At 34.4% G+C, this 15,155-nt stretch overlaps 1 protein-coding gene and 1 long non-coding RNA gene across 5 annotated transcripts in view; both read left to right on the top strand.

Moving 5' to 3' along the window:
- Zcchc7 (zinc finger CCHC-type containing 7) overlaps window positions 1-15,155 on the top strand; it is a 220,488-nt gene that overhangs the window by 115,215 nt on the left and 90,118 nt on the right. The gene's annotated exons all lie outside the window — the stretch shown is intronic.
- On the top strand, window positions 903-13,571 carry LOC125610692. Its single transcript, XR_007340692.1, has 3 exons — window positions 903-913; window positions 12,036-12,040; window positions 12,767-13,571. It is a non-coding gene; the product is annotated as an uncharacterized LOC125610692 (long non-coding RNA).

Below are 15,155 nucleotides of genomic sequence, written 5' to 3'. Positions count from 1 at the left end.
TTTGCATTACTCAGTCACTTTGTTGGTTTAGCCAGTCAGACCCTTCATTTATTAGTTGGCCAAATATGAGGACAGGAAGACATATGAGTTATTTGTGAAGTGGTGGAATTATTGAAGGTGATAATTTTGATCCTTTACCCTGTTGGTGGGTTTAGACTACCTTAAAGAACCGTGGATCATATTTATAAGTTTCCATCTTGCCCTAGACATTTTAAAATGAACTCTTCATATTAAAGCCAATTTATTCTATAATACTAGTCCTTTTAAATTGAAGTTTTTATGACTTATCAACATGAATTTATAACATGATGAGTTACAAAAATAATTCTTTGGAATGTTTAAGGTTTTTTTTCACTTTTATTAAAATATTTAAGTACTCACATGTCAGTTTAATAAGCCTTGCTACCTTGTTTTCTAACAAGACAGTAAGTTACAATTATGATTTCTTTATATTTTCTCTTTCTCACCATCTTTCTTGTCCTTAACTATGTTTCCTTTTTAATTAAAAAAAAAAATCAAATAAAAAACAAATATGGTGTTTTTGTCAATGTCATGGCCTTATGTCAAGATGTTGAAAGGTATCTCTCCAAATTATTGTTCTGCTATAGTTACTTCTCTGAAAGAAGGCCTCTTGTATAGCTATTTGTTGAATTGTGTACCTACTGAATTAGTCAAAGCTCTAGCTAAAACCATTTTTTTCTTTACCTCTCCCCTCCCCCTCAAACTTGCTTTTGTTATGTATTGGCTTGCTAATCCTTGTGTTGAGCAGTATCAGACATCACCTTTCTTGGGGGCAGTTAGTCCACTCTTCCGCTTTCTTTGTCAAAGGGCTCCCTTAATAGGAGAAGTCAACAGGGAGGACAAAAAGGATTGAAAGTTGTATTTAATCAGGGTCAGAGAGGTGGTGTTCAGAGTGACGGGCCCACAGGCAGGCTGGCCTTTTATGCTTGCCGACGCAGATGGTCCCAGAGCATTCAGCTAAGTGAAGAGAAAGCTGCCCAGTGAAAGCTATTGTAGGGTAGCATCGTTACAGTTGAGAAAGGTTGCCAGGGGTAACTAGAGAGTATCACCAGTATCGTGTGATCACTAGGCTGTGCCATTGAAAATGTTAGACTGAGGATTGTATTGGGTCCCTTGGCATCTTGATGTTCATATGTAAGCAGTATTAGCTTACATTAGTGTTTTTAATTTAATTTTTTCTGTGTTTCTCCCATTGTTCTGGCTTATCTACCTTTATTAGCATATAAAACCTAGATTTATTTGTATTCATAATTTTGTAAAAACCTCCTCCTAAAAGCATACAATTATTTAATAATTTATGTCTATTGTAGGCTTTATAGTTTTATAAACTATACCAAATTTTTGTGAAATTTGTACTTATGAAAATGGAATGTAATATTTCTTATTTGAAGAGCCTGAAGTTGATTTCCCATTGCTTTGAAACTGCCTCAGTATATCCCAAGTTGATTAGTTTTTTTTCTGCATCATTATAAATAACTTATAAAAAAAATTTGGTATTTATCAGAAAGCAGTATATAACATTGAGTGAAAAGTTGTTACAAAGAACTCCCAAATATTTATAAAATCTGTCTTTAATTTTTTACCTAAGGCAAGAGTAAAAAATATGCATCCCGAATGAGCCAGAACCAAGTAGCATAACAATCATTGGTCTTAATTTAATATACTTTGAATATGATTTTAATAGTAAGTTTTGGAATTCTTTAATTTCAGTCTTTCTCTTGTCATCTGTGTATTTTTTTAAAAAAATTACTTGTGGTAGCATACCAAATGTAAACTCAACAGTCTTCTGCAGCCACTAGAGGAAAATGCAGAGATTTCTGATTAGTGTAAAAGTGAAATCTGAAGTGTAACTAACATACAAGGTGAAGTGATGATAACCTTACAAATAATAGTTTTAATTTAGATTATCAGTCAATGTAATTTAAGTTACCCTTAGCCAACTAGTGCTGATTTTGACTTACTATATCATACTCACCTATTGGTATAATAGTGAAGACAGCATAATACCATATTGGAAGAGCAACATTGCTGTTTTGAGAGCTAATAATCAATGATGGAATTATTTTGTGTTAAAGGTAACTTTATTAGTGTGTTACAAGTGGAGTCATACTTTTAGGTCTCTTAAGATCCCCATTTAAAAGAACAGACTGAATTAATTTCAGACTTTTGCAGAAAAATCTCAAATTGATATTAAAATGAGCTACTTGTTTCTTTCTACATATTGAAAAATGGTTGAGTCATTTTTATTTTGGACAATTCATAAGCACTTCCATAAGTAAAACCATTTATCATAAAAAAGGAATGAATCTGGTGAAATTGGAACAAACATGCCGATGTGTATAATCACAGTGGCTTCTAAGAGGTCTGCAGATATGACAGCAGACATTTCATTGGAATGTTCAACTTTTATGTTATTTTAAATCAGAATGTGACTTCCCTTATTTTCTGAAAAATAAATAAAAGAACAATAACTAGATCGTGCTATCCTTTTATTATCATAGTTCATTTTTTTTAATTTGATTTGGTTTGGTACTGGGGATTGAAAAGTCAAGGGACTTTATGACTGAGCTACATCCCCAGAACCTTTAATTTTTTTTATTTTGAGATGGGGTCTCATACTGGTGTGGTAGTATAGATCTGCAATCCCAGCACCTTGGGAGACTGAGGCAGGAGGATTTAAAGTTCAAAGTCAGACTCAGCAACTTAGTGAGGCCTAAGCAATTTAGTGAGACTCTGTCTCAAAAAAATAAAAAGGGCTGGGGATCCAGCTTAGTGGCTAAGTGCCCCTTGGGTTAAAACTTAAAATTCCTTGGAAAAACTTAGGGTCTTGCTAATTTGCTCAAGGCCTTGCTAAGTTGCTGAGGCTGTCCTCAAAACTTGTGATCCTCCTGTCTTAGAATCCCCAGATGCTGGGATTACAGGTGTGCACCACCACACCAGGCAGTTCTTTGTTTTTATGAGAAAATTATAGTATGACTATTTATAACTTATGAAAAAAGTTTGTTAAATTGCATCACTTATAGTAAAGATTGGCTTTCCAGGATTTGAGAATACAGGCATCAATATCAAAACAAATTTTAATTAAGTTGTTTCTTAATGAACCTTGATAAGTCAAAGACATTAATAGTGCACTTTTGACCCTTCATCATTTTCATTCAACTGATCCACTTTTTCTTCTTCATCTATGTACATGATACAGATTTGACTAAGCACATGGAGACTGAATGAACTTGAAGAATAAAAGAACAAATTTAAAACATATTTCACATATTTTGGTTTAAGTCGATCATGTGATCTGTACAACAGAATCAAGGTGGTGGATACAAAAAACTTTACATTGAACTCCCACAGGGTTTTCCTGTTACTTTAATTCTTTGAATCACTACAGATGATGTGAAATGAGTGGGAATATTAATACTTTTGGTAGTCATTTCAACAAAGATTAAAAACAAAATGATTTTATGATTCATAAGTATAGATAGAAACATTAATATTTCTTTGATATAGCTTAAATTGACTTTAATGATGGTCTGTTTATGAAATTAAACTGTCCTATCAACACATATTTATAGAAATGTAATTTGACTTATTACATGTCCAATTAAAGCCTCACTTTTAAAAATCCCTTTTATGTGAGTAAAGTAATAAAGATGACTGTTACTGGAATGATTGGATGTATAGCAGAGCCCACTAATAATGGTGTCACTAGATCTCTCCTTATGTTTTAGTTATGTGGGAGTTATGGTGAGAAAGTGCAACCAGAAAAATGACAACTTTTGGTTTTAGTGAATGCAATTGTATCAAATACTGGCATGATTCTTTAGTCTGAACAGTATTTATGCCAAGTAATAAACAAAATAGGCATTTAAGTGTTTTCTAAATATATAAAATTTTGCTTATGACAATTTGAAAATTGGCTGACATAGTTAAGGAAAAGGGCTGTCAGAATAAAAGAATAAATCTGGTGAAATTTAGAACAAACATGATGATGTTCACAACCATAGGAAAAATCATAAATGAGAAATTATTGCCTTCATTGCTGAGTCTCACTTGGGAAATTTTAAAATGCTTTTATCATAGAGTGACTATAGATGGTCATTGTGTACTATGTGTCTCAGCTAGAAAAAGAATTTTGAATGTTTTCACTCTAAAGAAGTGATATATGTTTGAGGAGGTAGTTATGTTTAAGTTGATTATACATTGTCTACATGTATCAAAACATCACATAGTGTCCATTAATATGTTCAGTTCTTGTTCTTATGTAGTAATAAAAACAAAAATGCTATTAACTTTTTTTTTAAATATGTTTGAATTTTACCTAGAAAAAAATCGGAAACATTCTTCGGAATTTTGAGGAGCTCACACTCATCATTATGAATATCTGTTTTTGAGAGAGAGTTGGAGAAGTAGAGAAGTGCTCATGACCAGAGAGTTTCAAATGAAAAAGCATTTTCAAAAGGAGTTAAAAAAAAAAAAAAAATCCTTGGGTTTAAAATTACTTAAAAAAATATACCTACCTACTTGCAAAAATCAATGTGAAATTGAGCTGTGAAGTATTTTAAAACTGTAAAGTATGGTATGCATATAAATGATGGCTGAAGTAATTATTAACTACTCACATTGCTACCACTGCTTCTCCCTCTAGGTAGTGTCTAAACAGCCCAGTGGTGCGTTTATATTTTGATATTTGCTAACACTGATAATTTGAATTCAGTTACTTTGAGGGAAAAAAGATTACAAATAATTGGATAGGCCTGGCATGGTGGCTCATGCCTGTAATCCCAGTGGCTCCGGAGGCTGAGGCAGGAGGATCACAAGTTGAAAGCCAGCTTCAGCAAAAGCGAGGTGCTAAGCAACTCAGTGAGACCCCATCTTTAGATAAAATACAAAATAGGGCTGGGGATGTGGCTTAGTGGTTGAGTGTCCCTGCATTCAATCCCCAGTACCTGCCCCGCCAAAAGAAACTCCATAAATAATTGGATAGATGTTAATGGTTCACAATGGTATTCTGTGGTTTTAATACTTTGTTTTTGATTCATTTTATCAAAATGGAACTAGATGACTTATGTTAGATTCCAGAATACAAGTAATAGAAAAATAAATGTGTGATCTTCTTTTATAGCCAAATATTATTAACAATAGTGAGGAAATTGTCCTGAGATCTTTGTCCTATCCTAAATTTATGAATGTCGCAATAACATATTTTCTTTCAACACATGTTTTAAATTGTTCTGTTTAAATCTTCACTAGCAGGTGACTTCCTAATAAGGGTTGGGTTTTTCAGATGCCATTAAGATTTAGGAGTTAACAGAATTCACAAATTTTTATAGGTCTTGGGTCATTGTATTTTCTTATCAATTTTCAAAAACACAAGCTAGTTGTGGGTCAGAGTTTTTGTAGTTGTTGTTGGCAGTACTAAGGATTGAACTCAGGGATATTCTACCACTGAGCTATATCCCCAGCCCTTTTTTCTATTTTTGAGACAGGGCCTCGCTAAATTGCCAAGACTCACCTTGAATTTGGGATTCTTCTACCTTAGTCTTCTCCAAACCTCTTCTCCTGTGTAGATAGAGATTACAGGCATGTGCCACCTATATACTCTTCCCTTATACTAGCCAACAGCCTATGCAATGGTTCTCAAACCAAGCTTTGAGAACCTCTGGAAGTCCCTGAGCCCCTTACAGAGTCTGTTTCTTCAAGTTCAAATCTATTTTTATATTCGTACAAAGAATGTATTTGCCTGTTTCACCATGTTGACATTTACACTATTGTAAAAGCAGTGATGATTAAAGCTGCCTCCTTAACATGAATCAAGGCAGTTGCATCAAACCTTACAAGTAATAAATCATTATCTTCTTTTTCCTCTACACATTTGCAGTTTAATTTTTAAAAGGTAGTTTCATGTAAGAATGTTCTTGATGTATTGAGGGTGCAATAAAAAGAATTTTATTAACCATTAATACTTTAATACACATGTTTTAAAATATTTTGTATGATAAAATAGGAAGTACATGCAAAATATAATTCAGTAAACTAGTATTTCCCACCGATATGATTTTACAAAATTATACATGAATGTATTAATCAATTCAAACTCAGAAACTGCGAAAGTAAAGAAGACTTTATTTAGAGTCGTAGGCATTACAGTTCTGGAGACAACAGGTTGAGAGAGTTCTGAACCAGTGCGCTGAAGAAGGCAGGGAAAGTGGGAGCTTATATTGAGCAAACAGTGTGAATTTGGTACAAGACAGTAAAAATCCTTTTGTGAGGAATCTTCTGCTGAAGTTTAGAATAGATACTATGTGACAGAAGATAAAGAGAAGAATATATATACTTAGTAGAAATATCCCTGAACAGGAATCCAGTAATTTCTATGTATGATCTTGAGTCATTGAGCACAGTGTAATTTATTTTTTTGTTTTAATTAGTTACACATGACAGTACAATGATCTTGGCATATCATACATTTGAATCAAATGGGGTATAATTGCTCCTTTTTCTGAGTGTACAGGTTGCTGAATCACATAGGTCGTAATTTAGATGCCTGCAGTCAGATGCTAACCAAAGTTCACAGCCTAAGACAACAGCTTGGATTTTACCTAAGCCTTGCTTCCTAATGTCCTCCTATCTTGAACCTTTTCAAGAAGAGGTTGTTTTCAAAAGAAAATAATGTATTGAAAGTGCAGTAAAAAGAATTTTATTAACTATCAATACTTTACAACACATGTCTTTTAAAGTGCAAGATATATTAATTTCAGATTTTAATATAACTGATCTTTAAAAAAAATAACACCACTTCTTGAGTTTGATATAGTTTCAAAGAACAACATTCCCAGCTATCTTATTACTATTTTTATTTTTCCTTATGTATCTTAAAAGACAGTTTGAAATACTGTTCCCTTTTCCAACTTGCATTAAGGTCAAGTTATCTTTTTATCATAAGAGAAGAAAAGTAATTTTTTCTTCAATCCTCAAAGGTTCTTAGTTGGGAATGGACACCTGTAGCAAAAGACAAATGAACAGGAGAAATACTGTATTTCATTTATACATGAGAGGCACCCAGGAATGAGTAATTCTCAAACAGGTGGCTTTAAATTCTTGCTCAAATGGCATCTTCAACAAAAAGCAGTAAATTTTTAGAGAAGTTACAAGATAGAAGAAGAGGTCTTTGAGCCCCTAGGGGCGGCAAATTGTAGAAAGGCAAACAGCAAATAAGGCTAGCTAGTGAAGCTTTAGTACCATCAAAGTATAGATAAGAGTCTGAAGTTTCCTTCAGTAGTTAACCTTTGTTCCCTCTGGTGAGGAAGGGGGATGGCTTTTTGTCTTTGTAAATCTATATCCTGCTTTTTGGCAAATGGAAGGAGGAGAGACTACTTTCTTGTATCTGCTCCTTTTTAATTTCATTTGGCTCAACAAGTCTTGCTATTTGTGGGTGAACTATTCTGGGTTCCCACAATATACTTCAACCAAAACAACATGTCACAATAAAACTAAATGCAGAAACCAGATGTGAAAATCCAGCTATTTTCTATTCAGCCAAATATTTAAAAGCTTTGTAAAAACACAAAACTGCCACTCTATTCATTTCTTCTCATTTTGGGAAATATAGGTATGTTTTCATAAAAGTCATTTACTTTAACATGTAATAGGTTTTGTAGTTGTTTTGGTGTTTAGTTTTGATTCATTTTCTTTATGGATATGAATTCTCACTACCTTGCCTGGACTGGCCTCTAACTTCTGGACTCAAATGACCCTGCTTTGACCTCCCATGTAGCTGGGACAACAGGTGTTGAGTCACCCCACCCAGCTTCTTTCTGATTTTCAAATGAGTTGAGAACTGTTTAAAAATTTTTCTGTTTTAATGCCTAAAGTGGTAGATATTATTAGTAGATACAACCCAAATAACTAAAGGCTCCAGGATTCTCATTCATTTTTAAGAATATGAAGATATCCTATGGGGCTAGAGTTGTGGCTCAGCAATAGAGTGGTCACCTTGCATGTGCAAGGCCCTGGATCCACAGCACCACATAAAAATAAATAAAATAAAGCTATTGTGTCCAACTACAACTAAAAAATAAATATTAAAAAAAGAGATTCTGACACTAAAATATTTGAGAACTGCTCTTCTGTACTAGTAAGTGTAATTTAGTCATCTAATCACTGCAATGTGCAAATAAAAAATCTTGCAACTTTTTTTTTCTGTTTTGTGCTTTGTGTTTTGAGATTTTGGTTTTGCACATTTCTGGCATTTAAACCCAGGATCTGGTACATGCTAAACGAGTGAGTATTCTACCAGTTGAGCCCAACCCCAACTCCAGTTGCTTACAAATTTTAGTACAGAGATTGAAACCAATGAAAACTATTTCAATATTTGACAGATTACATGATCTTTTGTTGGAAAATAGGATTGTGAAGCTGAAATTACTGGAGAGTTTGCCAAGCAGTGACAGGTAAAATGGGCCGGGTGCTGAATTGTCAGCAAAGCTAACTGTACAGACAGGGTACATGGTTGCAAGTAATTGAAATTACTCTGGTTAATTTATGCAAAAGAGAATAATCTTATAGGATTTGTGATAGGTTTGATAAAGAGGCTTGGAGACCACTTTTCCAGGCATACTGTAAAGCACATGGTAGAACTTGTCCAGTGAAGACACCGCCATGACCCATAAACAGTGATTTGGCATTGCTGATGAGATAAACACCACATAAATGGGATGGGAACCTAGAAGTGATGAAGCTGCCAGCACCCATCACCAAAAGGGACTCTGCATGTTCCCAGTTGTTCTCCTTACCAATTTCTATTCAGAGTATTGTAGCTCTATCTTAATAGTGGCATCTAGGAGTGCAAGGGAAGAAAGCAAACAGCTTGCCTTAAACACCTTCTTAATGAGAGAATAGCTATGCTTCATAAAATGAAGCATTTCACAAGATGCTTCAAAAACACAGAAGAAAGGAAGTTCTGTTTCTGAGCAGGTGAAACAAAAGCCTGCAAATTAACTTACGTTTATAAAGGAAATCCCATCTCTATGTTGTTGATTCAGCAAGCATTTATTTAATAACTACTACATGTAAATTGATGTGCCAAGATCTGTTAAAAAAGTGAATGAGACAAGGTAAATGTCTTTTTAGTTCACTACCTTATAAGGGAAGTAATAATGTCTTCACAAATTACCAAACTACAAAGTCCAACTACAGATATACACCATAGTTGTATATATCTGTACCACTGCAGATGCACAGATTATAGTTATAGCACTTTACCACCAGAGAAAAGATGTCTCTGGAAGGGTTCTAGGATTCCTTGAAGAAAGCAGGGAAACTAGACTCAGCACAAGTGGGGTCCATTCTTGACATACATAATAGAAAAGAATTATAGTACATGTCAGTAGAGAGACTGAAATTTATTTATGGGACTGGGGTCATAGCTCAGTAGCAAAGTACTTGTGTAGTATGTGTGAAGCCCTGGGTTCAATCCCCAGTACTACCAAAAAAGAAAAGAAAAAGTAAGGAATACACATTCAAGGGAGATTGGGTCATCTCTACTGTGAGAGATGTATTTTGGGGACTTCTGGCTCTCCCTTAAAGGGAACTTAGTGAAGGATGGGTCTGGGAAGGTATGTAGGGATGACATCTGTCTGGTAGTCTCAGGATTTTGATAGTCTGGTCATTCTCTCAGGATCCTTAGGTTGATATGGTTTCTTTTCAAATCAACAGATAATGCTAGAAAGTCCCCTAAATTATAGATTTCTCAAAATATCATATCTCTCTCTGCTTTATCTGTCTCTTGGAGGGCTAACAGTACATGAGATAATTATCATAACTGGGAAAATTACAGTAACTTTTAAGATTTACAGAGGCAGAATTGCAAGTTCAAGACCACCCTCTACATTAACTGATACTGGGTATCATTCTAATTCTCCCTTGTATACTAAGAATTTCTTTTCTCTTGTTGTGGTTCTTCTCTTTCCTATATCCCATTTTATCTCTTCCTTGCTTTACTTCCTCATTTTGAAAGAGTTCCTCTCCAGTAATACCCTGAGAGAAGATGCATGGATATAAAAATGGGGGGGGGGGGTTGAAAATGATTTTCCTTTGGAAGTTTGATGGCCTTGCTCTGTTGATTGATGATTTCCAGTGTTGTTGAGATGTCTAAAGCTGTTCTGATATCAGAACCTTTAAATGCAATTTTCTTTTTGCATCTCTGGAAAGTATCTCTTTTCTACTTTTTCTTTGTTCTCTTTCTTGAATACCTGATTTTCTTATATTGAACCCCCTGCACTAATTCTCTAATTTTCTTCAATTTTTTTAGTTCTATTATATATTTCTTGTCTTTTATGCTGTACTTTGTGGGAGATTTCCTCAACGTTATTCTCCTACATGTCTATTGAGTTTCTTAATTTTACTCATGTATTTTTTACTTTCCAAGGATGAATAATTATCTTTTATCTGAATGTTGCTTAAAATATATATTGTATGTGTATATCCCCCTTATCTAAGAGGGATATGTTCCAAGACCCCTCGCAGATGACCAAAACTGCAGATATTACTGAATCCTCTGTATGCTATATTATATTTCTACAAATATACACATATGAATGATATTATAAATTAGGCACAGTAAAAGAGTCATGATAACTAATAAAGTGGAGCAATTATAACAATAATAAAAGTTATTGAAAACTTAGGAATTGTTTGTTTCTGGAATTTTCCGTGCAGTATTTTGGGACAATGATTGACTATGGTTAAGTAACCAAAATCATAGATAAGTGTGGATTACTGTGTGTGTGTGTGATATCTTAGGAGAAAATTTAGATAAGGAAAACATTTTTTGATTGATTTAGTAATAAGTATGTAGAAAATTAAGTCTAAAAACAACTTAAAAGGACTTAAAACAATTTTGAATTTAATAATTTCTCATGGAGTGTATTCATCATAATTTTATTTTAAATTTTATTCTTAAAAGTCCAAGTTGCCTTTTCTAGTTTTTTTTATATTGGTCTCTATTTTTTTGTTGTTGTTTGTTTGTTTTAAATTTTATCAGCTATTTCATAATCCTTAGTTATTGACTCATTTAAAAGTGGAGGACTAATCAACTAACCGAATGCCCAGACTCATTTTGGGTACATATTACCATGATCTTTAGCCAAGGAAATTTAGACAGCCCCTTTTTCAGAGGTACTCTTCATGTGAGCAGCTTTAGGACTCACTTTATTCTTGGCCAGTGAAGAATTGTTGGAAAAAAGTATTTGGTTTGTTTTTTTTGTTTGTTTGGTACCGGGCATTGAACTCAGGGGCATTCAAACCACTGAGTCACATCCCCAACTCTTTCTTATATTTTATTTAGAGAAAGGGTCTCATGAGTTGCTTAGGGCCTTGCTAAGTTGCTGAGGCTGGCTTTGAACTCATGATCATCCACCTCAGCCTCCCAAGCCTCCCAAGCCTCTGGGAGTACCAGGCAGTATTTGGATCTTATGCCTGTAAAGACCTTGTTGGCAATATGCTTGTAGTCAACTGGGGAAAGAAGGCTGGGGTCCATTAGGTATATTTTTAGAATCTATTTTATTCATGTATACACACACACAGCTTTTTTTTTAAACCCTTTTATTTAAATTGGACACCCAGCCCCCAGCAGTGTCTGGTATCCCCCAAACTGGAGATCTTGTTATTTTTTCTAGAAAATAAACTTCCAGTCATTTATTGGAGTGGAGAAAAAATGGTCACCTAGCTGCATAGAACAGAAGAAGACAATTGGAGGACATCTGACTTTTTAAATCCTTTTACTGTCATTTTAGTGAAGTTTGGAGCTGAGCAGTTATATATGTGTATGGAGTTCCTAGGCTTCATATCTGCCTCCACAACATTTGGTGTCCACACATGGCAAAATTTTAAATGTTTGAGTGAATGGGGACATTAGCTGCATTGTGAAAGCCAAATGAGATATTGATTCATTGCTAAGTCTTAAGGGGATATAGAAATGAGTCTTTATGGAACCTCCTTCCAAGGTCAGGATGTAGCATGTGTTATATGATCATGCATATAAATTTCTATAGAAATTTGGAGGAGTAAAGGATTATTTCTTGATGGGAAAATCAAGGAAGGGATCCTGAGGGAGGTGTCATTTGAGTTGGGACTTTGACAGAAATTTTTTTTGCTAACAGAAGAAAGATCTAGTAACATGAGACTGAAATGGAGTCATGTGGGAGTAGTAGGAGATATATGTTTTAAATACACATTAAAACCCAATTCAAGGGCTGGGGTTGTGGCTCAGTGGTAGAGCACTTGTCTAGCATGCATGAAGCACTGGGTTTGATCCCCAGCACTACATAAGAAAACTGAATAAATAAAATAAAGGTACTGTGTCCATCTACAACTAAAAATGTTTTTTTAAAAAAACCAATTCAGGGAAGGCAGTGACTGGTTCTAAAATTCTAAGCTTAGACTAAAGCTGTAATTTACTTCTTAGGCAGTAGTCAGGTATAAAATGCCTTGGATGAAAAGTTTATCTAATGAATATTATTGCACATTAGAGTACTCAAGAGATCAGGTACCACAGTGTGAAGGAGGGTTTCTGATCAGATCCCTGCTTCATAGCTTTAAGCAATTCATTTTCATCAAGACTTTGAATAGTATCCATTATTTCACTGCTCCTTGATTTCTCCAGTTGTAAAATAGGTTCATTTTGCATTAGATCCTCCTTTATGAGGATCGGATGAAATAATGTAAAGATAATGTGTGAGATGACAAGTCTCTTCCCAGTAGAAACTTTTGAGGACCTTGCATATGACGATCACAGTCAGTGTGGGTTAAGTCACAGATTCAAGAAGCACATCAAAGGACATCTGACAGGATTTAGTGACTGACTGAATATTGGGGATAAACAAATTAGTTCAAGAATATTCTGAGGATAATTTCAATATTTTGGTAACAAATTAGATAGAAAAGCAAAAAAGGTACTTAAGAACTCATGCCTTTAAGATCAGGCTTGGCAATCTCAGCCCAGGAGTTAGAATAAAGTGTCCAGAGAGAGTTAAGGACAAAACAAGTAGGATGAGGATATCTATTTAAAATTGCCCCTAAAGAAAGAGGAGTTAAGACAACAGCAAGCATTGAGAAGAATTGTTCCCAGCGTTGGGGCTGGTTATAAAATTTGTGGGATACAGTATAAAATGCAAATGCAGTGCTCTTATTTAAAAAGCAGAAAGAAAGTACAGTACTAACATTTAATTCCAAATTTTTTTAAAAGCAACATTATTATTTATAAAATATGATAGAGATAATAGCAATATATTAGGAACAACATAAGTTTCTACATCATTTTTGAAGTTTTGGGTATCATAGTTGAATACAGTAATATTTCAACATTGTAATATTGTGATTAATTATGATTTTTCTAACCTTGTTTTTCTGCAAATTCATTTCTTATGTTATGAAAATTTATACTTTTAGCAATTACATTTATTTTTGCGATATATAAATATTTTTGCTGGAGATAGAACTCAGGACCTCATGCATGGTAGGCAAAAGCTCTACCACAGAGCCATATCTGTAGCCAACAATTTGATTTTTAATTAGTATAATTTAAATTAATGTCAAACACCTTTGGCAGATGCAAGATTACAAATAATTTTTGTTAATTTGTAATTATACAGTGATATTTGAATATTTTCTTTGCCATAACTTGGAAGCTATATAAGAAATCAGATGGCCTCTTCTATATAATTCAAAATGTCTGTTAATGCATCCTGTCATGTTATCTTCAATTTCAAGGAAAAAAAATAATTTAAAAATTGTCTTCCCTGTTAATAATTGCTCATCCAAAGCTAAATATAAAAGTAGTTTTTTCCCTCCATCAAATGCAGTTGTCTTTAAATTTAATTTCTCTTTCTAAGGCTGTGGGTGTTTGCTTTGCAATATACAAAATGTTTTTAAAACCAGAGATTCTGAATGTTTTTACAAACTCTGATAAGTTCCTAATGTGCAAATGTCCTTGTATACTTATATTTTGCAGTAATTTACTAACAAAGTTTACAGTCATAGTGCCAGAACTTCCTGTTTTGGTGCTCAGGTTATAGAGTTAATATCTTTGCATATACTGCTGAGATAGATTCCAGGGAGAGATAAATAATCTGGCATTTCCACCACATATCCCCAAAAGCAGAGCCACATCTCTTTCCTGGAGCTGCTGCCCCAGTTGCCACTGTCAGTCTGGGCTTAGTCCTAGCTACCTGTTGAATGTTTTGTGGTGTTCTAGACTGCCTTTGGTGTACACATTTGGGCAAGGCAGCCAGGCTAACAGCTTGTGCATACACTAACACCTGACCCATTTCCTCTGTTCATGCTCCATTTACAAACCACAAATTTGGTAAGATTATCAATAATTTCAAGATAGTGACAACAAAGCATTAACCCAAGCATGGACTCCTTCTGAGAGCATGCCCTGTGTAACTGCAAAAGTTGCACACCCAGTTGTATTGCCAAAATAAAAAGTGCAAAGACTGCCAAAATTTCTTATATATATTGGGATATTCGGGACTTCCATGAGCTACTTGACCTTAATGACAAGTCATTAGGAGCACGTACTTGGTAATATTCATGTAGGTGTTCACTTGAGTTTGTTTTAAAAAGTACTACCCCTAAGCCAGACATGTTGTATGCCTGTAACCCCACCTGCTCAGGAAACTGGTATATAGGGTCACAAGTTCAAGGCCAGCCTGGGCAACTTAGGAGACCCTATCTCAAAATAAAAAATATCAGGAGCTGGGGATATAGCTTGGTAGTAGAATTCCCTTGAGTTGCATACCCAGTACCAAAATAAAAATAAATTAAAAATACTACCCTAGTTGTATTTTTACTGCTTCTGTACATGCTTTGTGGAAGCAGAACTCCGTAGTAGCCAGTGCTGTAGCTTTGAATCAGGCTTTGAAATAGAGTCCAGATACTTTCTCAAAACACTTTGCTGACTTGGTTTGCTGGGGTTTTTTCAGTTTTCTATAAGTTACAACTTGAGTGTTTTATTATTTTGGATCCCTTTTTTTTTATTATTAAAGGGAAGGAACCATGGATTATAATTTAATTCTGACCTTTGGCTCATTGACTAATTATGTATATAGCTCACTGGTCCTCAGTGCTGGTAA

The sequence above is a fragment of the Marmota marmota genome, unplaced genomic scaffold, assembly GCF_001458135.2.
Source record: "Marmota marmota marmota unplaced genomic scaffold, marMar, whole genome shotgun sequence".
NCBI lineage: Eukaryota > Metazoa > Chordata > Mammalia > Rodentia > Sciuridae > Marmota > Marmota marmota.
Note: the sequence above shows the minus strand (reverse complement) of the source record. Positions and strands in the feature narration are given on the sequence as shown.